Source organism: Apium graveolens, chromosome 2 (genome assembly GCF_009905375.1).
Source record: "Apium graveolens cultivar Ventura chromosome 2, ASM990537v1, whole genome shotgun sequence".
Classification (NCBI taxonomy): Eukaryota; Viridiplantae; Streptophyta; class Magnoliopsida; order Apiales; family Apiaceae; genus Apium; species Apium graveolens.
This window is the reverse complement of record NC_133648.1, coordinates 40107784-40128029: the sequence shown is the minus strand read 5'-3', so window position 1 is coordinate 40128029 and position 20246 is coordinate 40107784.

Below are 20246 nucleotides of genomic sequence, written 5' to 3'. Positions count from 1 at the left end.
CTGAAACTCAAAATCTGATATCAAGTTCTGATGAGCAAAGTCTGGCAAAGCCTGATGTCTCGATACAAGGTGGAAGTCAAGATTCTCAAAAGTTCATGCAAACTCTGAAGCTCAAGAGAAAGCAAACTACTGTCTACTACAAGGATCCCAAGATTCAGACACTTGATGAGGAAATTGCTAGAAGATTATTTTTGAAGCATAATCCAGGAATGGATTTAGAAAAACTCAAGGAGGAAGAAGCTAGATTTAAAGCTGAAAAGAAAAACCAAAAGCCAAAAGCTTTTGTTGTAATGAAACCTCCAAGGCCTAAGGAAAAAGGCATTGTGATCAAGGAGATGTCAATTTCTGAGGCATCTAAAGCCAAGACAGGATCACAATCTGAGATTGATACCAAAGACAAAGGGAAAGGAAAAGTTAATGAACCAATCAAGCCACTGGAGATGAAAATTACTCAAATTCTGATAAAGCCAGTGTGCAAAATGGTTCAAGTTACTGATGATGATCTTGCTGAAGATAAAGATGTTCAAACTCTGAAAAGAAAGAAGATTTCTGAAGAATCAAAGACAACCTCTGACAAGGCTCAGGTTGTTCAGAGTAAAGAACATCAAGCTTTAACTGAAATAGCAAGTTTTGATAAAGTCATCAAGTCAACCTCTGACAGTGCTCAAGTTGATTTAGACAAAATGGAAGTAGCTGATAAAAAGAAACTTCTTTGGAAAAATGTCAAACCATCAGATCCAAAGAAAAGCCAATTACTGTCTACTTTCATGACTATTGGGTTAAATGCTAGAGAATCAAGAGACATGACTAGGCTAGGTTCTGATGAAGCTAAGATTAAGACATGAGTTGAAGTTGCTACTAGAGATCCATTTTTATTGACTGACAGACCGCTTGAAGATGTTACACAGAAACATCTTGATAAGGTTATCTTTGTTCAAGTGGTACTGGATGCTCATGATAAGCACAATGTAAAGGAAAATCTTATTCTATTTCTTGAAGATGGAAGGACATATCAGATGTCAGAATCAGATATGTTAAACAAATCACTGAAAGAACTTCAATTCTTTCATTACCTTTTTGAGGTAAAGTCCGATATTACCAGGAGATGGTCAAACTTCATATTGAAGACCATCAGAGATAATGTAACGCCCCCAAATCTGGGGTCAGAGGATTTGGTCGTCACTATAAAATCTCAATCCAAATCAACCTGTTAAATCGAAATAAATGTCAGCGGAAGATATTTATCATTTATGACCCCAAACTAATCCAAGATCTTTTATTACAGTTCTAGAAACAAGATATCCAAATTCCACAAATAAATTTTTCACTTCCTTTTAAAACTCTTTTCAACAAATTCCAATTCAATACTAACCCGCTAGTATAACTTCGAAAAGAAGTATACTAGGCCCAACTATAAAATAACACAATTATAATATGATATAATATAAACAACTTTATACAACAGAAATTACACTAGTTCACAAACCCTGGACCAACCACCTTCCAAAAGCTTCTTCTTTACTTTCTCGAATTACGCAGCTAAATAGCGCAAGCTAATCCTCACTGGAGGTTAAATTTAAAAACAGGCAAGTATGAGCGAAAAAAATGCTCAGCAAGATCATTATTGTAAATATCGGGTCGTTTTGATATAAAACCGACATCTGCATTAGAGCAGAACATTTAAAATCATAATTGCTGAATCATAAAATTTTAGTTGAGGAATCCCATAATTGGTTCCTTAATTATATTCAAAACCATTTTGATATTTTTGAGCGAAATGCTTCAGCAATACTTTGAATCTTGACGATAATAAAACTCGTAAAACAGTGTTTACGGAAATATCGTAAACAACAATAACAAGAAGCAATGATTATGGAATGAATCATAAAATTTTACTCAAAACCGAACTCTTGATATTAATACTTATTTTGTTGTCATATCAAATTAGATATCAATACGAACTTTGATGATCACAACATCCCATACTGAAGTCAACATCAATCATCTATACTAATACCACCTTTGATATTTAACAACAACGTAAGTATCAACATAAACCAGAATCCAAATCAAAACTACATTTTACCATTATTCCAAAACGAAAGCAGTTGATAAATCATTTATTCTATGATTATCAAAACAATAAAGAAATTTAGATATCAATTTAGATTGGAACCAATTATATTTCATGATGTTTCCGATGATCAGTCATGAAACAACACCGATATCCCGCAGCCATACCCGTAAGTATAGGTACTACCCGTATCCCGCAACCATGCGGTACCTATAGGGCGCCAAAAAAGGCATATACTCGCTTTGAAAGATATAACAGCTGGACCGATATCTCGATCACCTACGCTGTAACTAGTAACTATTCCAATCTTAAAAACAATTTTATTAAAAAAGGAGCCGAATCAATCGACATCCTAAATAATTTTATTCCCCCATTCACTTGGGCAGGAATTCTCGTAACAAAATCATCTTTCTCAAAATCCAAAATATTTATAAATCCAGTAATTTGATAAGTAAAATCACTTAGCTATTCTGAACATAAAATAGCAGAAGAATACTTGCATAAACAGAATCATTTAATTCAGCGATATGTAAAATATATATCTATTACGAACTGAATAGGGAAAGCAATACTTGCATAATAGGATTCAAAATATATATCACTTGGACAATAAGTGATGATAAGAATACTTGCCTTTGGGTTTTAGCAGTTAGTCACACTCGCAAAGACGAACCTATTCTGACAGTCTGTCTCAAAACATCACCGTCTTTTACTACGCTAGATCTTTGATCTGCAGCTTAAGCAGTGCTGCAACCCAATATTCCATATTATTCAACTATAATCTTCTTCCATTCAATCTGGTCTTGATCAACTTGGATGATCCGCATCTATAATTAAAAAAAATATAATTTTAATCGTCTAAACGGTAATTACTCGACGAACTGCGCGTCAAAATCCTATTGTCTACCCATACGATAGCCCACACAAAAAGAAGACAAACAAACACAAGACTCTTGACCTACGTACGCACTTAATTCACATAACATATAAACACGTAACTCACATATCACATAATTCATATCACATATAACTCGGTTCAGCAAAACATTCAACTCAGTGTGTTCAAAACTTAAATCAGGTCAAAAATATGATTTTTTGATCAATGATCAACTCAGAATGACTCGTAAAATAAGTGACCTTTCGAAATAAAAGAATTTGGGTCTCGAAAGTAATTTTAATGAAAGCGGAATATTTTTCTGAGTCTATACGCGTTCATTTCGTATTAAACGGACGAACGGTCTATTTATTACGAATAAAATAAGAATAAATAGGAATAAATCAATTAATAATAATATTAATTAATTTTTTTAAATATAAAAATATAATTTTTAAAAGCTTAAAAGCGATTTTTAGAAACTATTTGAATTAATTACAAATAATTGAATTTTAGTTAACTATTTATAAATAAAATTAATTGATTAAATGAATTAACCAATTAATTAAATCTATAAATAATCAATTAAAATAAATTATAAATAATTAAAACAAATATGGATTTTTAAAAATAATAAAAGAAATAATTTTTTTGAAATTTAAAATAATTAAGAAAATAATTTTTAGAATTTAAAATAATAAGTAAATGATTTTAAAATTAAAATAAATGGTTCTTGAAAATAGGAAAAAGAATTTTGCATTAAAATAAAATAAAATAACTGGAAACAGTTCTAATGCAAATAAGGGATAGGATGTGCGGGGAAGATGACAGGCATCTCGCCGGTTTCTGGAATTTCCAGATTCCGGCCGAGAGGTCCGACCACTTCCCGGACTCCGGCGTGACAAAAACAACACCACACTTCACGGTTTTTAGCCCCTTTCTGATCTACAGCCACCCAGAAACTCAGTTTGCTGCACAAACATCACCATCGACTAGTAAACAACAAAAACCGATCAAATTTCAAGCCTTTTCCGATGAACTCAATCGGAAAAATCGATTTCACTCCAACCGGCCCCAAAATCATCAATTAATATACAGATTTGAAGCTACTAACACCTGGAATACGTTCATCTAATCAAAATCAAGCTTAAACTCAAGAATCATAAACAAATTCGATTTAAAAAATTTCTAAAAACCAAAAACTCGGTGATAACATTTCGGGGATCAAATAAATCAACCAAATATATAAATACATTTAGTGAATCATCCTAAAACTATCTGTAACCTCAAAAACAATCAATAATCATCAATAATCAAAAATCAAAATTCAAGAACATGAACTAAAAATCAATTTTCACAATCAAGCAACCTCAACTTGTAAAAATGGTACCAATAGAAAGGGCTCGTTGAGAGGATTGTTTTGGTATGTAGAGCATCAATAGAGGATCCTTGAATATCTCAAAATCATTGGATTTGTGTTCTTGAAGAAATTTTACCCCCAATTTTGTTCTTAGTTTTTGTTTTTAATAAAAATAAAAATGAAATAAAAGAAATAATGGGCTATTTATATTTTCTGAAAAATAAATACCCAAAATCAATTTAGGGTGTTTTTATAAAACACCATATACGAAAATAATGTAAAAATATCCCGTCTCTCGAAAATACGGGTTTTGTTGATTTATCGAAATGGTTATCGTACCGAAAATCTTGCGCCGGGCCACGCATGGGTCAAACCGTAATCCGGATCGAAAAAGTCAAAACACGGAAAATGTCCGGAATTACCGGATTAGGTTAGGAAGGATTTTCGGAAGAGTTTCGGGTTGTAAAAACGTAAAAACGGTTGAAGTCGGACGATTCCCGGCTTTATAAAATAATTTTATAATTATTCAGAAAATAATTAATAAATTCATAAATCATTATAAAATCATATAACACTCCATAAATTACCAAGAAAATATCACAATTATCTATATTTTATTCTGAACATATAAAAATTCAACTACTCAAATAATATCACATATAAACACCCAAACATCAATTCCAATTACCATATAATTCACTAAAATTCACATAAAATTACATAAATAATTCCAAATAATTATAATAATAATATCTAAAAATATGGGATATTACAGATAAAGCTAGAATTTCTGGTTCAAGAGTTACATAATTCATTCCTAGTATTGTTGAAAATGATGGAAGTAAAATTCCAATGAAGAAGGATTCTGCTAAGCTTGAAGTGATACTGAAAGGGAAATGTCTATGTTACAATGAAGATTCTTCTTATCCTAGGGTAATAAGACTGAATGATGGTTTAGAAAGAAACCATATCTCTGCTTTAAGGACTGCAATCTATCAGATTGGAAGTCAAAATGAAGAGATGAAGCAAGTCAAGACTCCACTCTCTCAAGTCCTGAGGATTAAAGAAGAAAAGCTGATATCAAGCTTTGTCAAGAATCATCATGGATACAGATTGACTCAGTGAGATTGGTAAAAGCTACAAGGAATGTAAGTTGTAGTTAGTTATCTAGTTAAACTCGTATTGCATTTGTACTTAAATATTTTTGACATCATCAAATCTATTAAGTTGTATATTTTGCATAATTTACAAGTTGTGGGAGATTGTTAGATATATTTGAGATGTCATGTCTAATATGATTCATGTTTAGTTTTCAGATCTTAACAAACAGGACATATCAGGACTTACTGAAATCAGGACTTACTGGAAGTCAGAACTTAATATCAGAACTTAAGGACATATCAGAACTTAAGTGCGGGAAGACTTACAGTTAAGGAAGGAAGCTGATTTACAGTAGAAGATCGTGACTTAAATAAAAGAAGATATGCATGGAAAGAGTTAGAAGACTGGAAGACTTGTAGAAGATATCTGATTGATATATTTTAGGAGATAGAATTATATTACATATCAATTAGAAGTTATCTTGTAAATGTGTACTATATAAACACAGACTTTGGGTTTACACTATATGTGTTATCACTTATCATTATCGAGAAGATTATACATTGTAACCTAGCAGCTCTTAGTGATATTTGTTCATCACTGAGAAAGAACAGTTCCATTGTAATAGAGTTTATCTTATTGAATATATCTGTTTACTGTTACTTGTGTTCAAAATTGATTTGATTGTAGTAACACTGTATTCAACCCCCTTCTACAGTGTTGTGTGACCTAACACTATTCTCAGAATCTCATTTCTAAGTCACGTACTTAGAGATATAGAATTGCATATCATATTCCAAGGACATTAATTAATCTTATATTTATATCGTTGTAAATTAAGAATTAATAAATTATAAAGAGAATAATCGATAGAACATAAACATTAATAATCCAAATGTCTTAAACTAAAACATCATAGTGTTGTCTCTAGGGCTGTTAGGTCACACACACACTGTAGAGGGGGTGAATACAGTGTATAGTACACTTAAATCGAACTTTAAGAACTTAAGTAACAGAAAACAAACTTTATTGAAATAATAAACTCTGTTACAGTATGGAACTGTTACCTCTCAGTGATGAACAAATATCACGAGAGCTGCTAGGGTTACAATGAATAATCTTTTCTAATAATGATAACACTTATAGTGTAAACCCTATGTCTGTGTTTATATACTACACAGTTACAAGATAATCGCTAATTGATATGGAATATAATTCTGCTTCCTAAAATATATCAATCAGATATCTTTTCTTCGAAGTATTCCATTCTTCACGGAATTCCTTCTTCATGCATATCTCTTCTTATGTTTATCTCGATCTTCTTTCCTTTAATCAGCTACTGTCCTTATCTGATTGTCCTTCAGCACTTAAGTTCTGATATCTATCTTCTGATGATTATCTCCTGATAATATAAGTACTGATATCCTTAAGTCCTGACTTCCAGTATAAGTACTGATCAACAGTTAAGTACTGATTTATCATGTTCACGTAAGATCTGAAAGCTAAACATAAAACATATTAGCCATGACATTATCAAATATATCTAACAATCTCCCCCAACTTGTAAATTAACAAAATATACAAGTTTAACAGATATTTGATGATGTCAAAAACATTAAGTACAAATGTATGAGAAATAGACTAGATAACTACAACTTACAGTCCTTAAAGTTTTTACCAATTTCAACTTCTGATAACAACTTCAATCTGTATAAATATCAGAATTTAAGCAGTTGTAGATCTTCGACTTGGCTTCTTCATTTTCTGATCTCTCTGATGTGAGGAGTTGTTCTGAGATAGTTCTTCAACAAACATTTCTCAGCATATCTTAGTTCATCAATCATTCTCCTTTTAACACCTTTAAGTTCTGCAGTATCTTCACCAGTTTGAAAGATTGCAGCTCTGAGATCATTAATCTTTGCTTTTCTCAACTCCTGATCTAGTCTTATGACATAAGCTTTGTCAGACTCAAGATTGAATTCAAGTCCCTTAATACCAAGATACGTTCTGATCTGTGCAATATTAGGCTTCATATCAACAATATCACCATTGTGATCTCTGTACTTTGGAACATATATGCTGTCAGACTTAACAGAATAAAGCCTTTTCTGTCTCTGAATCTGTTCTTTTAAGTAGTTTGCAGCAGTCTCTGTTATTCTGTCATCCACTTGAAGTAAGAAAAGTACATGCTCCAATTCTTCAAAATACTTCAAAGGAATGACATTTTGTCTTATATGATAAACCCTACCATCTGTCATGAAATACAACATGATGTATTCTTTCAAGTAGGTATGGTAAACCATCTGTACAGATTCCAGTTGATTCAATCTCTCAGGAGTTGCTCCAATACCTGGTTCACTCAAGGAAGTTGGATCATTAGTAGTGTTGTGTACTCTTCTTTCATCAGCACTTCCAAATCCAGTTTTATCTCTAGCTTCCTTTCCAGTAACTACTCTTGCTTCAAAACCACTTGCAGTAGTCTTCAAAGATTGAGTCTGTTTTGCTTTAGTGAATCCTGGTAGGAGTGTCTTTGATCTATTTTCTGATATCAAGTTAACTTGAGCTCTGTCAGAGGTTACTTGCTTCTTCTGAATATCAGAACTTACAATTTCTTGACTCTGAACAACTTGAGCCATGTCAGAGGTTGTTTTAAGAACTTTTCTTGAAGTCAGAGCAAGATCATCTTTTCCATCAGTAATTTCTTATTCCTCAGGAGGTACATAAGCCTTGATAGGTTCACCAACCTTTTCTTTACCCTTGGATCTTGGATCTATCTGTGGTTGTGATCTAGCCAATGTTGCTTCAATATGTGTCCTTTCTTTGATCACAATGCCTTTAATATTTGGAAGTAACTTTTTACCAGAAGCTTTAGATTTAGATGTGACTTTCTCTGATTTAAGTCTGGCTTCTTCTTCCTTTAAACTTTCCAAGTCTATCCCTGGGTTTTCTTGAAGAAATAACTGTCTTGACATTTCCTCATCAAGATCTAGAAGTTCATCAGAACTTATCCTTTTACCAGCAGCAGAACTTATTCTTTTCCCAGTATCAGAACTTGTTTTGTGACTAGCTTGTCTTGATGTAAACCTTCTACATTGACTATGACCACTACCCATTCCAGAGTTTCCTTGGTCATCTTTTCCATCATCCTTTCCTTGCAGTGTCTTGTTGGTTTTGCATTTGGACTTAATTACCTTCTCCCCCTTTTTGGCATCAGCAGGTAATAAAAGAGAGATAAGTAGTTCCACTGAGGTCTGGACTTCAGTAAGTTGCGATTGCTGAGAAGCTTGATTTTTCAGAATTTGATTAATCTGAGCTTGTTATTTCTCTTGAGTTTTCTCAATATAAGCAATCCTGTCAATGTTAGGTTGAAAGAACTTTTTCTTATCAATTTTCCAAACTTGTTCCTGTTTGATAAAGTTCTCCTGAATCTTGTGTAGCTCTGCATGAGTATTGGAATGAAGACCTTGTAGATGTTTAGTACTCAATGCAGTGACTCTAAGCTGGGTTTTAAAATCATCAGAATTTAACATTTCATCAGCTTTAGTCAAGTGCTCAGCAAGATGTAAAGCATTTGGAACACATGAAACTGAGTTCCATTCCTTAGTCCACTCCTGACCTGCAGGAGTTTCACTCCAAGGCACTGGTGTATCCCTGATAAAAAACTCCTTTACCAGTTCAGACTTAGGAAGAGACGGTGGAGGAGTATGTCCTGAAGGACCTGCTTCATCAGCATCTACAGTTGTAGCAGCTTCACCAGTATCTCCAACATTTGCAGCATCAGAACTTAAAGAATCAGTATCGTCTGATAAGACAACAGTGTGAGTAGCAATGGAGGCTTCAGCATCCTCTAATTGCTGATCTGATACTAAGTTCTGATCAACAGCCATATCCTGATGCTCACCTAAAATCTGAGCATCAGCATCTTGATGCAGAGAAGGTGTTGTTGATAACTCTGGAGTTTGAACAGCATCAGTAACAGGTGTTGTGGAAGGATTATTTGCTGTTGGAGCTTCTAAGAAAAGTATTGCAGGCACAACCGAGTTCTGAATATCAATTTCAGCACTTGTGTCTGGATCAACAAGAGACACAGATGGTGAGTTAGCCTTGTCAGATACAGCTTCCTGAGATGGAGTTGATGGAGAAGAAGTGACTGGAGCAAATTCCTTGTCTTGTGAGAGCAGAGATTCCTGATCTCCTTCCTTAGCTGCTTCCTCCTCATCATCTGAAACTGGCCTTTGTGCCCTCTGTTTCTTGTACTTCCTTGTTGATTTGGATTCCTTGGGAGTTTCAGGAACTATCATACGTCTAAGCCTCTTGAGAAGCCTGGAACCCCCAATTTCAGAATCCTTCTGAGAAGTTGCTTTCTCAGCTTCAACCACCACAGATTCTGAAGAAGGAATCTGTTCCTCAGAATCTGATTCATCTCTCAAAGTAATTCTCCTCCTCTTTTGAGGTGTTTGAGGAACAGTCTTTGTTCTCTTTGGCTTAGAGGATGTAGGCTTCACAGTAGGTGCTGAAGAAGAAGGTTGAGCAGTCCGTGAAGTGGAAAGATAGGATTTGAGATAAGTTCTGAGGGTAGGTTGAGTAGAATGAGAGGTAGGTACTGAGGTTGATGGATTTTGGGTGGTTGGAGGTGGTTGGACATCAGAGTAAACAGATCTATAAGTATCAGGATCAGCATTTACCAGGATCTGTTTCACAGACTTAGGAATCTGTAATGGTCTAACCACTTTCTTCTTAGTATCAGCATTTACCAGGTCATTAAAGTATCGTTTTGCAACCTTAAAAGGTGGGGTTTGAGTGCTGACTAAATGAGGTTCATCAGTACAGTAAGTGTAAATAAGTTGACAGAATCTAGCAAAATAAACAACATCTCGATCCTCTATCATCCTATCCCCAATAAAACCAATTATTCCAGTTGCAAAATCAAAATGAGTTTGATGGATAATAGCATACCCTATGTGCTGACTCAGAATTGGGATAGCATCAAAATTTGAACATTTGTTCCCAAAAGCTTTGGTGATGCAATCAAAGAAGAAACTCCATTCTCTTTTGATATTAGCCCGTTTCAACTGTCCAAGTTTCGTCAGACTCTTTTCATATCCCAATTCAGCCATTAACTCCCGAAGGGCTGAGTCCTCTGGAACTGAGAAAGTACAATCCTCTGGAAGATGTAAAGCCCTGCGTACTATACCAGGAGTGACTACAAAGGATGAATCACCCACTTGGAAGATAATACTGGGAGTTCCACGGTTACCACCATCATCAAAAACTCCAGTCCTCTAGAACCTCAGAACTTGTTGACTTGAAAATAATTCAGGCTGAGCTAAGGCGTACCCAACCTCACTATGTGCAAGAAGATCTTGCACAAAGTGCAATTCAGATGGAGCATCAGCATGATCAAGAATTGCAGCATAGTTGTTTGGAACAAACTTTGCTCCATCAATGATTAAATCCTTTGGTGCCATGTGAAAAAATTGAGAATTAAGTATGCCTGTTAGGTGTTTGATATAATGTCTGTATGAAAACAACGGAAAAAGTAAAGTGAAGGAGAGTAAAAGTAAGAAGAGAGATAAAAGATGAAGAAATTAAAAAGATTAAAGAAATCTTCTCTCTGCTGTACTTATACAAAAAAATATTACCGTTGGACACCTGTCAGACATGCAGTAATAACGGATAGTTACTGGGCTCGAGAAAATAGTAATCATGACTTACCCATTTGCCGAGTTTCAAGGAAAAAATTGTTCCATTTATCAAGGGAAACAATTTTAATTCAAAATTTAACCCGTTAGCACTGATTGAATTATTTTTCACTGTAACATTAATATTCTGAAAATAAATCATGTTAAAAATGACCGAGATAATTTCGATGAATAAGTGCTGACAGAGAATCAGAACTTAAATAAAAACAAAATTTAAATGGTCATCAAAATATCAATCAGGATTTATCAACACAAGATAAAATAACTGAGAGACAAAATCTTGAAGTAAAAACAATTTTAATTATTATATCAAGTCAATACATTTATGAAATAGAAATTACATCAATACTTATACAAGATTTTCCCTAAGCTTCTAATCCTAACATCAACAGCTTTAGTCCTAGCTAAGAAGCCTGACAAAGTTGAGGATGAAGAAAAATAGGAAGAAGACAAGATTAAGTCATCTTCCTCTTCCTATCTTCGACAAACAAGATGGCGAGTCGTATGATTCGCTCTTGCTGACGGATAGCTTCCCGCCTTTCCTCCTCCAATCGCTCCAGATGGCGATGGTAATCCATATAGAAGAATAGAAGGTGAGTTAGCACCTCCTGTGGGACAGAATCCCAGATCTCCTCAGGAATGGCTGTTACATGCCACTCCTGCTGCCACTCGGCACAACTGAGCTCCATAGTGAAGGTTTGGTTGTTCAAAAACATGTTGTATCGAACCATTGTATTTTTGATAGAAGAAGGAGGATAAGTGTGTGAGAAGAATGTGATGGAAAGACTGATGTGAAGTGGCTGTTTATATAGGCAAAAGAATGCCAAGAGACGCAAAGATATTTAATGCTGACAGGTAGAATTAATTCTACCTCGTCTCCCTAGACTTTGAAACAGAATAACAGTCATTGGAAAGAGGAATCATGGTCTAGACCGCACAAGACACAAGAAACAGTGGACTGTTCAAGTACAAATACCATTAATCCTAATCATAGTGACTATTAATCTTCCACTTCAACATATTCGAGTTCGAACTGAGACTGTTATCAAATTTTATTCACAGATAAGCCAAGTAAAGGATTAGACTGAGAAATCAGAACTTAGACCTATACCAGAACTTAACAGTCATCAGAACATAATTTCTTAACTCGAAAAAGGAATGCCCATCTTAGTAAATACTCATACAAGTTCTGAGTTATGGACGTCAGAACTTAATCATCAGAACGTGTAACTTAGAACTTGTCCTCAGAATTTGTGCAATAATGACACAATGACTGTTTATCTAAAATAACATAGACCACCACAGAAATTTTCATCATTCAGATGGAGTGATTAGTGTGTGCATTAAGCTAAAAACAGACAAAGAGTAAAGTCTGATTCACTTCAGTACATCTTAGAAATAAGGCATAACTAAAATTTTGCTAAAGATCTGTCATTGTCCTGAAACCTACTGATGAATGAGTTCATGCTAGAGTCCATCTCAACTGTTTTGTGCTAATTTTATGCATCTTTTGCAATTCTGTTTTACAGTGGCTTCTCAGTGTAAGTGAGTCACGACTGTTTATCAGAATTTATGCGATTTTCAGAGTATTTCTCCAGTAATCATAGAGTGTGAAAAGTCACCAAGAAAATATTTTGCTTTTCTGATGCATATTTACTTAATACCAGCAATGCACTTGGGTCGTCCCTTCCACATATTTACTCTAGATCTCAAAGGAGTACCTGATTTTAATCTTTGATCTTTTTGCTTTTTCTTTTGATAAGAGAGGTTTATCAGCACTTAGTACATTCAGCAGTTTTACTAGTTTCAGAACTTAACAGATGAGTAGCATTATTCTAATTTGTGACTTAGTAATAAGATATATAAAGTAAACTTAACTAAGCTCAGTTATCAGAATTTGCTAGTGTCATAAGATTTCCACTGAAATAATTACTTCTTCCATGGAATCATTTGTTTATTGAAGACTACTAGGTCAGTATCTAGCACAGTTATCCTCATAGGATTGAATAGGTACTAGAACAAACATATCACTTATCATAGTTTAGAAACATATATCAGACAACAGTCAGTACTTAAAGACATTTATCAATTAAGCACAGATTATACAATGAGATTAATTCTGTAAATACTGAGCATAAAGTCTGATTCATAGAACAAGTCTAAGCAGATTTAGAGAAAGAACCTGAAACCATTCCAAGTTCATTTACCAATCTTGTAAAAGTAGCTTCACATAATGGTTTTGTGAAGATATCTGCCAATTGTTGATCAGTAGGAACAAAATGCAATTCCACTGTACCTTCATCCACATGTTCCGTGATGAAGTGGTACCTGATGCTGATGTGCTTTGTCATTGAGTGTTGAACTGGATTACCTGTCATAGCAATAGCACTTTGATTATCACAGTAAATAGGGATTTTGAAATATGTTAACCCATAATCCAGTAACTGATTCTTTATCCAAAGAATCTGTGCACAACAGCTTCCTGCAGCAATATACTCTGCTTCTGCAGTTGATGTGGAAATTGACTTTTGTTTCTTGCTGTACCAAGAAACCAATCTGCCTCCAAGAAATTGGCAGCTTCCACTTGTGGTTTTCCTGTCAATTTTACAACCTGCAAAATCTGCATCTGAGTAACCTATTAGTTTAAAATCTGATTCTCTAGGATACCATAATCCCAGAGCAGCTGTTCCTTTAAGATACTTAAAGATTCTTTTTACAGCTGTTAAGTGAGGTTCTCTTGGATCTGCTTGAAATCTTGCACAAAGACAGGTAGCATACATGATATCAGGTCTACTAGCAGTTAGATAGAGTAGAGAGCCAATCATACCTCTGTAGTCAATAATATCTACTGATTTACCGGTATCCTTATCCAGTTTTGTTGCAGTGGCCATTGGAGTGGATGCACTTGAACAGTCTTGCATTCCAAATTTCTTTAGCAAGTTTCTGGTGTACTTGGTTTGACAAATAAAAGTGCCTTCCTCATTCTGCTTGACTTGAAGGCCCAGAAAATAGCTAAGTTCCCCCATCATACTTATCTGATATCTTGACTGCATTAGTTTGGCAAACTTCTTGCAAAGTTTGTCATTTGTAGATCCAAAGATGATATCATCAACATAAATCTGGACCAGAAGTAAGTCCTTTCCATGGTTGAGGTAGAACAGTGTTTTGTCTATTGTCCCTCTGTGGAATCCACTTTCCAGAAGAAACTGAGCTAAAGTCTCATACCATGCTCTAGGAGCTTGCTTAAGTCCATAAAGTGCTTTGTCAAGTCTGTAGACATAGTCTGGATGTTTGGTATCTACAAAACCTGGAGGTTGTTCAACATATACCTCTTCCTCCAATTCTCCATTGAGAAAAGCACTTTTCACATTCATTTGAAAGACAGTAAACTTTTTGTGAGCAGCATAAGCCAAAAATATCCTTATGGTTTCTAACCTAGCAACTGGTGCAAATGTTTCATCATAATCAATTCCCTCATGTTGAGAATATCCTTTTGCAACCAGCCTTGCCTTATTCCTTGTAATTATGCCATCACTGTCAGTTTTGTTTCTGAATACCCACTTTGTACCAACAACAGATCTATTCTTTGGTCTTAGTACTAGGGTCCAGACTTTGTTTCTTTCAAATTCATTCAACTCTTCCTGCATTGTTTGCACCCAATCAGCATCTTGAAGAGCTTCTTCCACTTTCTTTGGCTCAGTCTGAGAGAGAAAAGAATTGTAAAGACACTCATTTGAAGTACCTGTTCTAGTTCTGACACCTGCATCAGGATTTCCAATTATCAAATCAGGTGGATGTGATTTTGTCCACTTCCTTGCAGATGAAAGGTTTTCTCTAGAACTGGATGCTCCCCCATGATCCATGTTATCTTCATTTTCATTTTCTGATGCTCCCCCTGAAACTATGCTCTCTGAGTTGGATTCTTCAGTATTTAGATTTTCAGCACTATCAGAACTTGGCTTATCAGAACTTGACGAATCAGAACTTGAAGAGCCAGATGCATGTTCGGATGTTTCTTGAGATGTGGTAGGATCTTGAGTATGCTCCCCCTGCATAGGTGCATCTTCCTTTAATGTAGTCACCACAGTTTCAATAACATCAGAGTTTAATCCATCAGAGTTTGCAGTGTCAGGACTTAGACTGTCAGGATTTTCAGTATCAGAATATGAGTCTTCATTTTCAAATCTCAGCTGATTATGGTCAATGAAATCTTTAAGACCAGTGATCTTCTTGTCATCAAAAGAGACATTGATAGATTCCATGACCACTTTTGTTCTCAAATTATAGACTCTGAAGGCTTTTGTGGAAAGTGGATATCCAACAAAGATTCCTTCATCAGCTTTTAGATCAAACTTTGATAGCTATTCGGGATGAGTCTTGAGAACAAAACACTTGCATCCAAATACATGAAAAAATTTCAGATTTGGCTTCTTTTTCTTCACCATCTCATATGGTGTTTTTCCATGCTTGTTAATGAGTGTTGCATTTTGAGTAAAACAAGCAGTCTGCACAGCTTCAGCCCAGAAATAGGTTGGAAGCTTTGCTTCTTCAAGCATTGTACGTGCAGCTTCAATGAGAGTTCTATTCTTCCTTTCAACAACTCCATTTTGCTGTGGAGTTCCAGGAGCAGAAAATTCCTGCTTTATTCCATGGCTTTTGCAGAACTCTTCCATTATCAAATTCTTGAACTCAGTGCCATTATCGCTCCTTAAAATTTTCACAGAATCTTTGACCATTTTATCCAGCTGTCTGACATGATCAATCAAGATAGATGCAGTTTCACTTTTTGTGTGCAAGAAATACACCCATGTGTATCTGGTGAACTCATCCACTATGACCAACGCATACTTCTTCTTTGCAATAGACATGACATTTACTGGACCAAATAGATCAACATGTATAAGATGATAAGGCTCAAGAATTGATGAATCAATCTTGCTCTTGAATGAAGATTTTCTTTGTTTGGCTTTCTGACATGAATCACAAAGACCATCAGGAGCAAATACTGTGTTTGGGAATCCTCTCACAAGATCTTTCTTGACCAGTTCATTTATATTGTTGAAATTTAAATGAGAGAGTTTCTTATGCCAATTCCAGCTTTCTTTAATTGATGCTCTACTTATCAGACAGATTGCAGAACCATCAGTACTTGTTGAAAGCTTAGCTTCATAAATGTTACCACGTCTGTATCCTTTCAGAACAACTTTGCCTTTAGATTTACTCACAATTTCACAGTGTTCTTCAAAGAAATCAACATGATAACCTCTGTCATAGATTTGACTTATACTCAATAGGTTGTGTTTAAGTCCTGAGACCAGAGCTACTTGTTTAATTATGACATTTCCAAGATTGATATTGCCATATCCCAATGTTTTTCCAATGTTGCCATCTCCATAAGAAACACTTGGGCCAGCTTTCTCCACAAAGTCTGATAGCAGGGCCTTATTTCCAGTCATATGTCCTGAACATCCACTGTCCAGAACTAGAATATTTTTCCTGTTGCCCTACAATCACAAAGACCACTAATTATTAGTTTTAAGGACCCAGACTTGCTTGGATCCTTTGGCCTTATTAAGTTTGTTAACATTTGCAGCGGATTTAGCATCAGAGTTTATGTTAACATTTTTCTTATCAGAATTTACACTATCAGACTTTGAATCAGAATTTACACTAGAAGGAACAATGGAAACTTTCTTCAAAGAAGGTTTTATTTGATAATAATCATAGTACAAACTATGATATTCCTTACAAGTATAAATGGAATGCCATAAACTACCACAATAAAAACAAGGATTTTGTGGTTTGTATCTAACAGACTGACTCTTAACTCCTGATTTTGAAGGTAAGGAGTTAATATTCTTATTCTTCCAGCAAAAAGAAGCCAGATGGTTAGAACTTCCACAGTTATGACATGTTTTCCTAGGAGCATCAGGAACAGGTTTATAATCATTGCTTTTATTCACACCTTCCTTTCCATTCCTATTTTTCCTAGGTGATTTTACCTTGTTTGCATTCTTGACATCTTTCAGCTTATGCTTAAGCTGCTTCTTTGTCATTAAGCCTATGTTCACTTCAGCTGTCTTTTCCTGTTTTAGTTTGTCAGAAGTTAATTCCTCTTTATCTTCTGATTTCTCATTTTCAGACTTTACAGTTACAAACTTAATAGGTTTAAACTTTGGCTTTTGCTTAACAACAGGCTTAATTTCTTCAGTTCCTTTATCATTCTTATCTTCTCCATAACCTAAGCCCTCTTTCCAGTTTCCACTACTTAGCAAATTTTGAGTTGTTTTTCCAGAGTTAGTCCAAGTCCTGATAATCTCTCTTTCCTTTTCTAACTCAGTTTTTAGAGATTCATTTAATTTTAGCACTTCATTCCTAACATAAAAAGCATCATCTCTATCCTTCTGAGTTTGATGGAACATGACTAACTCTTTTTCTAAGAAATCATTCCTTTTCTTAAATGCAAGATTTTCAGAAGTTAATCTTTTACATATTAATGTTTGGTCTCTATAGCTAACAAACATGGTTTTAAGATATCTTCTCAACTCATTAATATCATCAGTATGAAAAGCATAAGTAGTCTGAGGTACCTTTGTTTCAGCAGCTTCAGAACTGCTCTCAGCACTTTCTTTATCAGCATTTGCCATCAATGCATAGTTCTCCTCACTTTCAGAGTCTGAGGTGTCTGTCCAGCTTTTCTGCTTTATGACAAGAGCCTTGCCTCTGTCACCCTTTACCTTCTTGCAGTCAGGAGATATGTGGCCTTTCTCACCACAGTTATAGCATTTAACATTGGTGTAATCTCCTCTGTCAGACTTTCCTCCTCTGCCTTCAGATCTTCTGAAATTCTTCTTATCAGAACTTATGCTTTTCCTGGAAAACTTCTTTCCCTTCCTGAACTTCCTGTATGCAATCTTTGTGATTCCTTTCACCATAAGAGCACACAGCTTCATCATCTCCTCATCAGCATCAGTCTCAGACAAGCTTTCAGAATCTGAGTCATCATCACTCTCAGCACTTGATGACTCAGTATCAGACTTTATGAAAAGAGCTTTACCCTTGTCTTTCTTTGAGGAAGCTGCTTTGGGAAATTCTTCTTCAGCCTTAAGAGCAACTGTCCTTGACTTTCCTCCTTTCCTCTTGCTTCTTTGTTCCATCTCCAGCTCATGAGTCTTGAGCATTCCATAGATTTCGTCAAGAGTTGTTTCATCAAGATTATAGTTGTCTCTTATTGTCGTTGCCTTCAAATCCCATCATTCAGGAAGAGCTAACATGAACTTAAGGTTTGAATCTTCAAGATCATACTCTTTATCAACCAATGACAAATCATTCAAAAGTTTGATAAATCTATCATATAAATCATTCAATGACTCATTAGTCTTTGAGTCAAATTTTTCATACTCTTGAGTGAGTATTGTCTTCCTGTTCTTCTTAATTGTGTCAGTTCCCTGACACCTTGTTTCCAGAGCATCCCATATCTTCTTAGCAGTCTTGCAGTTGATTACCCTGTTTGACATTACATTATCAATGGCATTATGCAGTAAGTGTCGTACCTTAGCATCCTTAGCAATTGATGCTATGTCCTCAGCAGTATAATCACTCTTCTCCTTTGGTACAGTCTTTGTTGTTTCACCTGCAACTGCAACAACGAGTTTGGTTGGTTTGTGAGGACCTTCCTTGATTCTATCCAGGTATTCTGGATCTGTTGCTTCCAGGAACATGGTCATCCTTACCTTCCATATGGGATATTCAGATGGTCTCAGTATGGGGACTCTGATGGTCTCATACCGACTCTGAATTTGTGTCTTTGGTGGTTCCTCAGTTATGGTAGGCTTAGTTGGAGTTTCTGTGTCCGACATGATTGTGTTTGGATCTTTAACTGTATGTAAGTTAACAGATAGGATCTGATACCAATTGTTAGGTCACACACACACTGTAGAGGGGGTGAATACAGTGTATAGTACACTTAAATCGAACTTTAAGAACTTAAGTAACAGAAAACAAACTTTATTGAAACAATAAACTCTGTTACAGTATGAAACTGTTACCTCTCAGTGATGAACAAATATCACGAGAGCTGCTAGGGTTACAATGAATAATCTTTTCTAATAATGATAACACTTATAGTGTAAACCCTATGTCTGTGTTTATATACTACACAGTTACAAGATAATCGCTAATTAATATGGAATATAATTCTGCTTCCTAAAATATATCAATCAGATATCTTTTCTTCCAAGTATTCCATTCTTCACGGAATTCCTTCTTCATGCATATCTCTTCTTATGTTTATCTCGATCTTCTTTCCTTTAATCAGCTACTGTCCTTATCTGATTGTCCTTCAGCACTTAAGTTCTGATATCTATCTTCTGATGATTATCTCCTGATAATATAAGTACTGATATCCTTAAGTCCTGACTTCCAGTATAAGTACTGATCAACAGTTAAGTACTGATTTATCCTATTCATGTAAGATTTGAAAGCTAAACATAAAACATATTAGCCATGACATTATCAAATATATCTAACAAGGGCACAAACACTAACAATCTCCCACTTACACTAGAGCCAATCACCCATGTATCTAATACTCATGGAACTAGTATGACAATCATACTTCTACTGCGACAAACCTTAGTCAGTGGGTCTGCAACACTATCATTACTATGCACTTTACATTTATCTCCTTAATCATTAATCTCATTAATAAGGTGATATTGCCTAAGGACATGCCTAAACAGTCTCCATGGATGTTTCAAAAAAATATCAATATATTTGGCTTCCATAGTAGAATCATCAATGTTCTTACTGTGAACCATTTCAGCTAACATAACTTATATTTAGACAAAACACAAACCAGATATAGACATATAATCATCTTTTTCTATCCAGAAATTAGGTTAAGAAACTAGTATCAGTGTAACCCTTTACAACCAGTTCCCTATCTTCTCCATACACCAAAAATAAATCTTTAGTCCTCTTTAATTACTTAATAATATTCTTGAAAATTATCCAATGACTCTCACCTGTATTAGACCGGTATCTGCTCATCATGCTCAAAGCATATGAAACATCAGGATAAATACATATCATTGTACACATTATAGATTGCTAAAGCATATGGAGCTTTCTTAA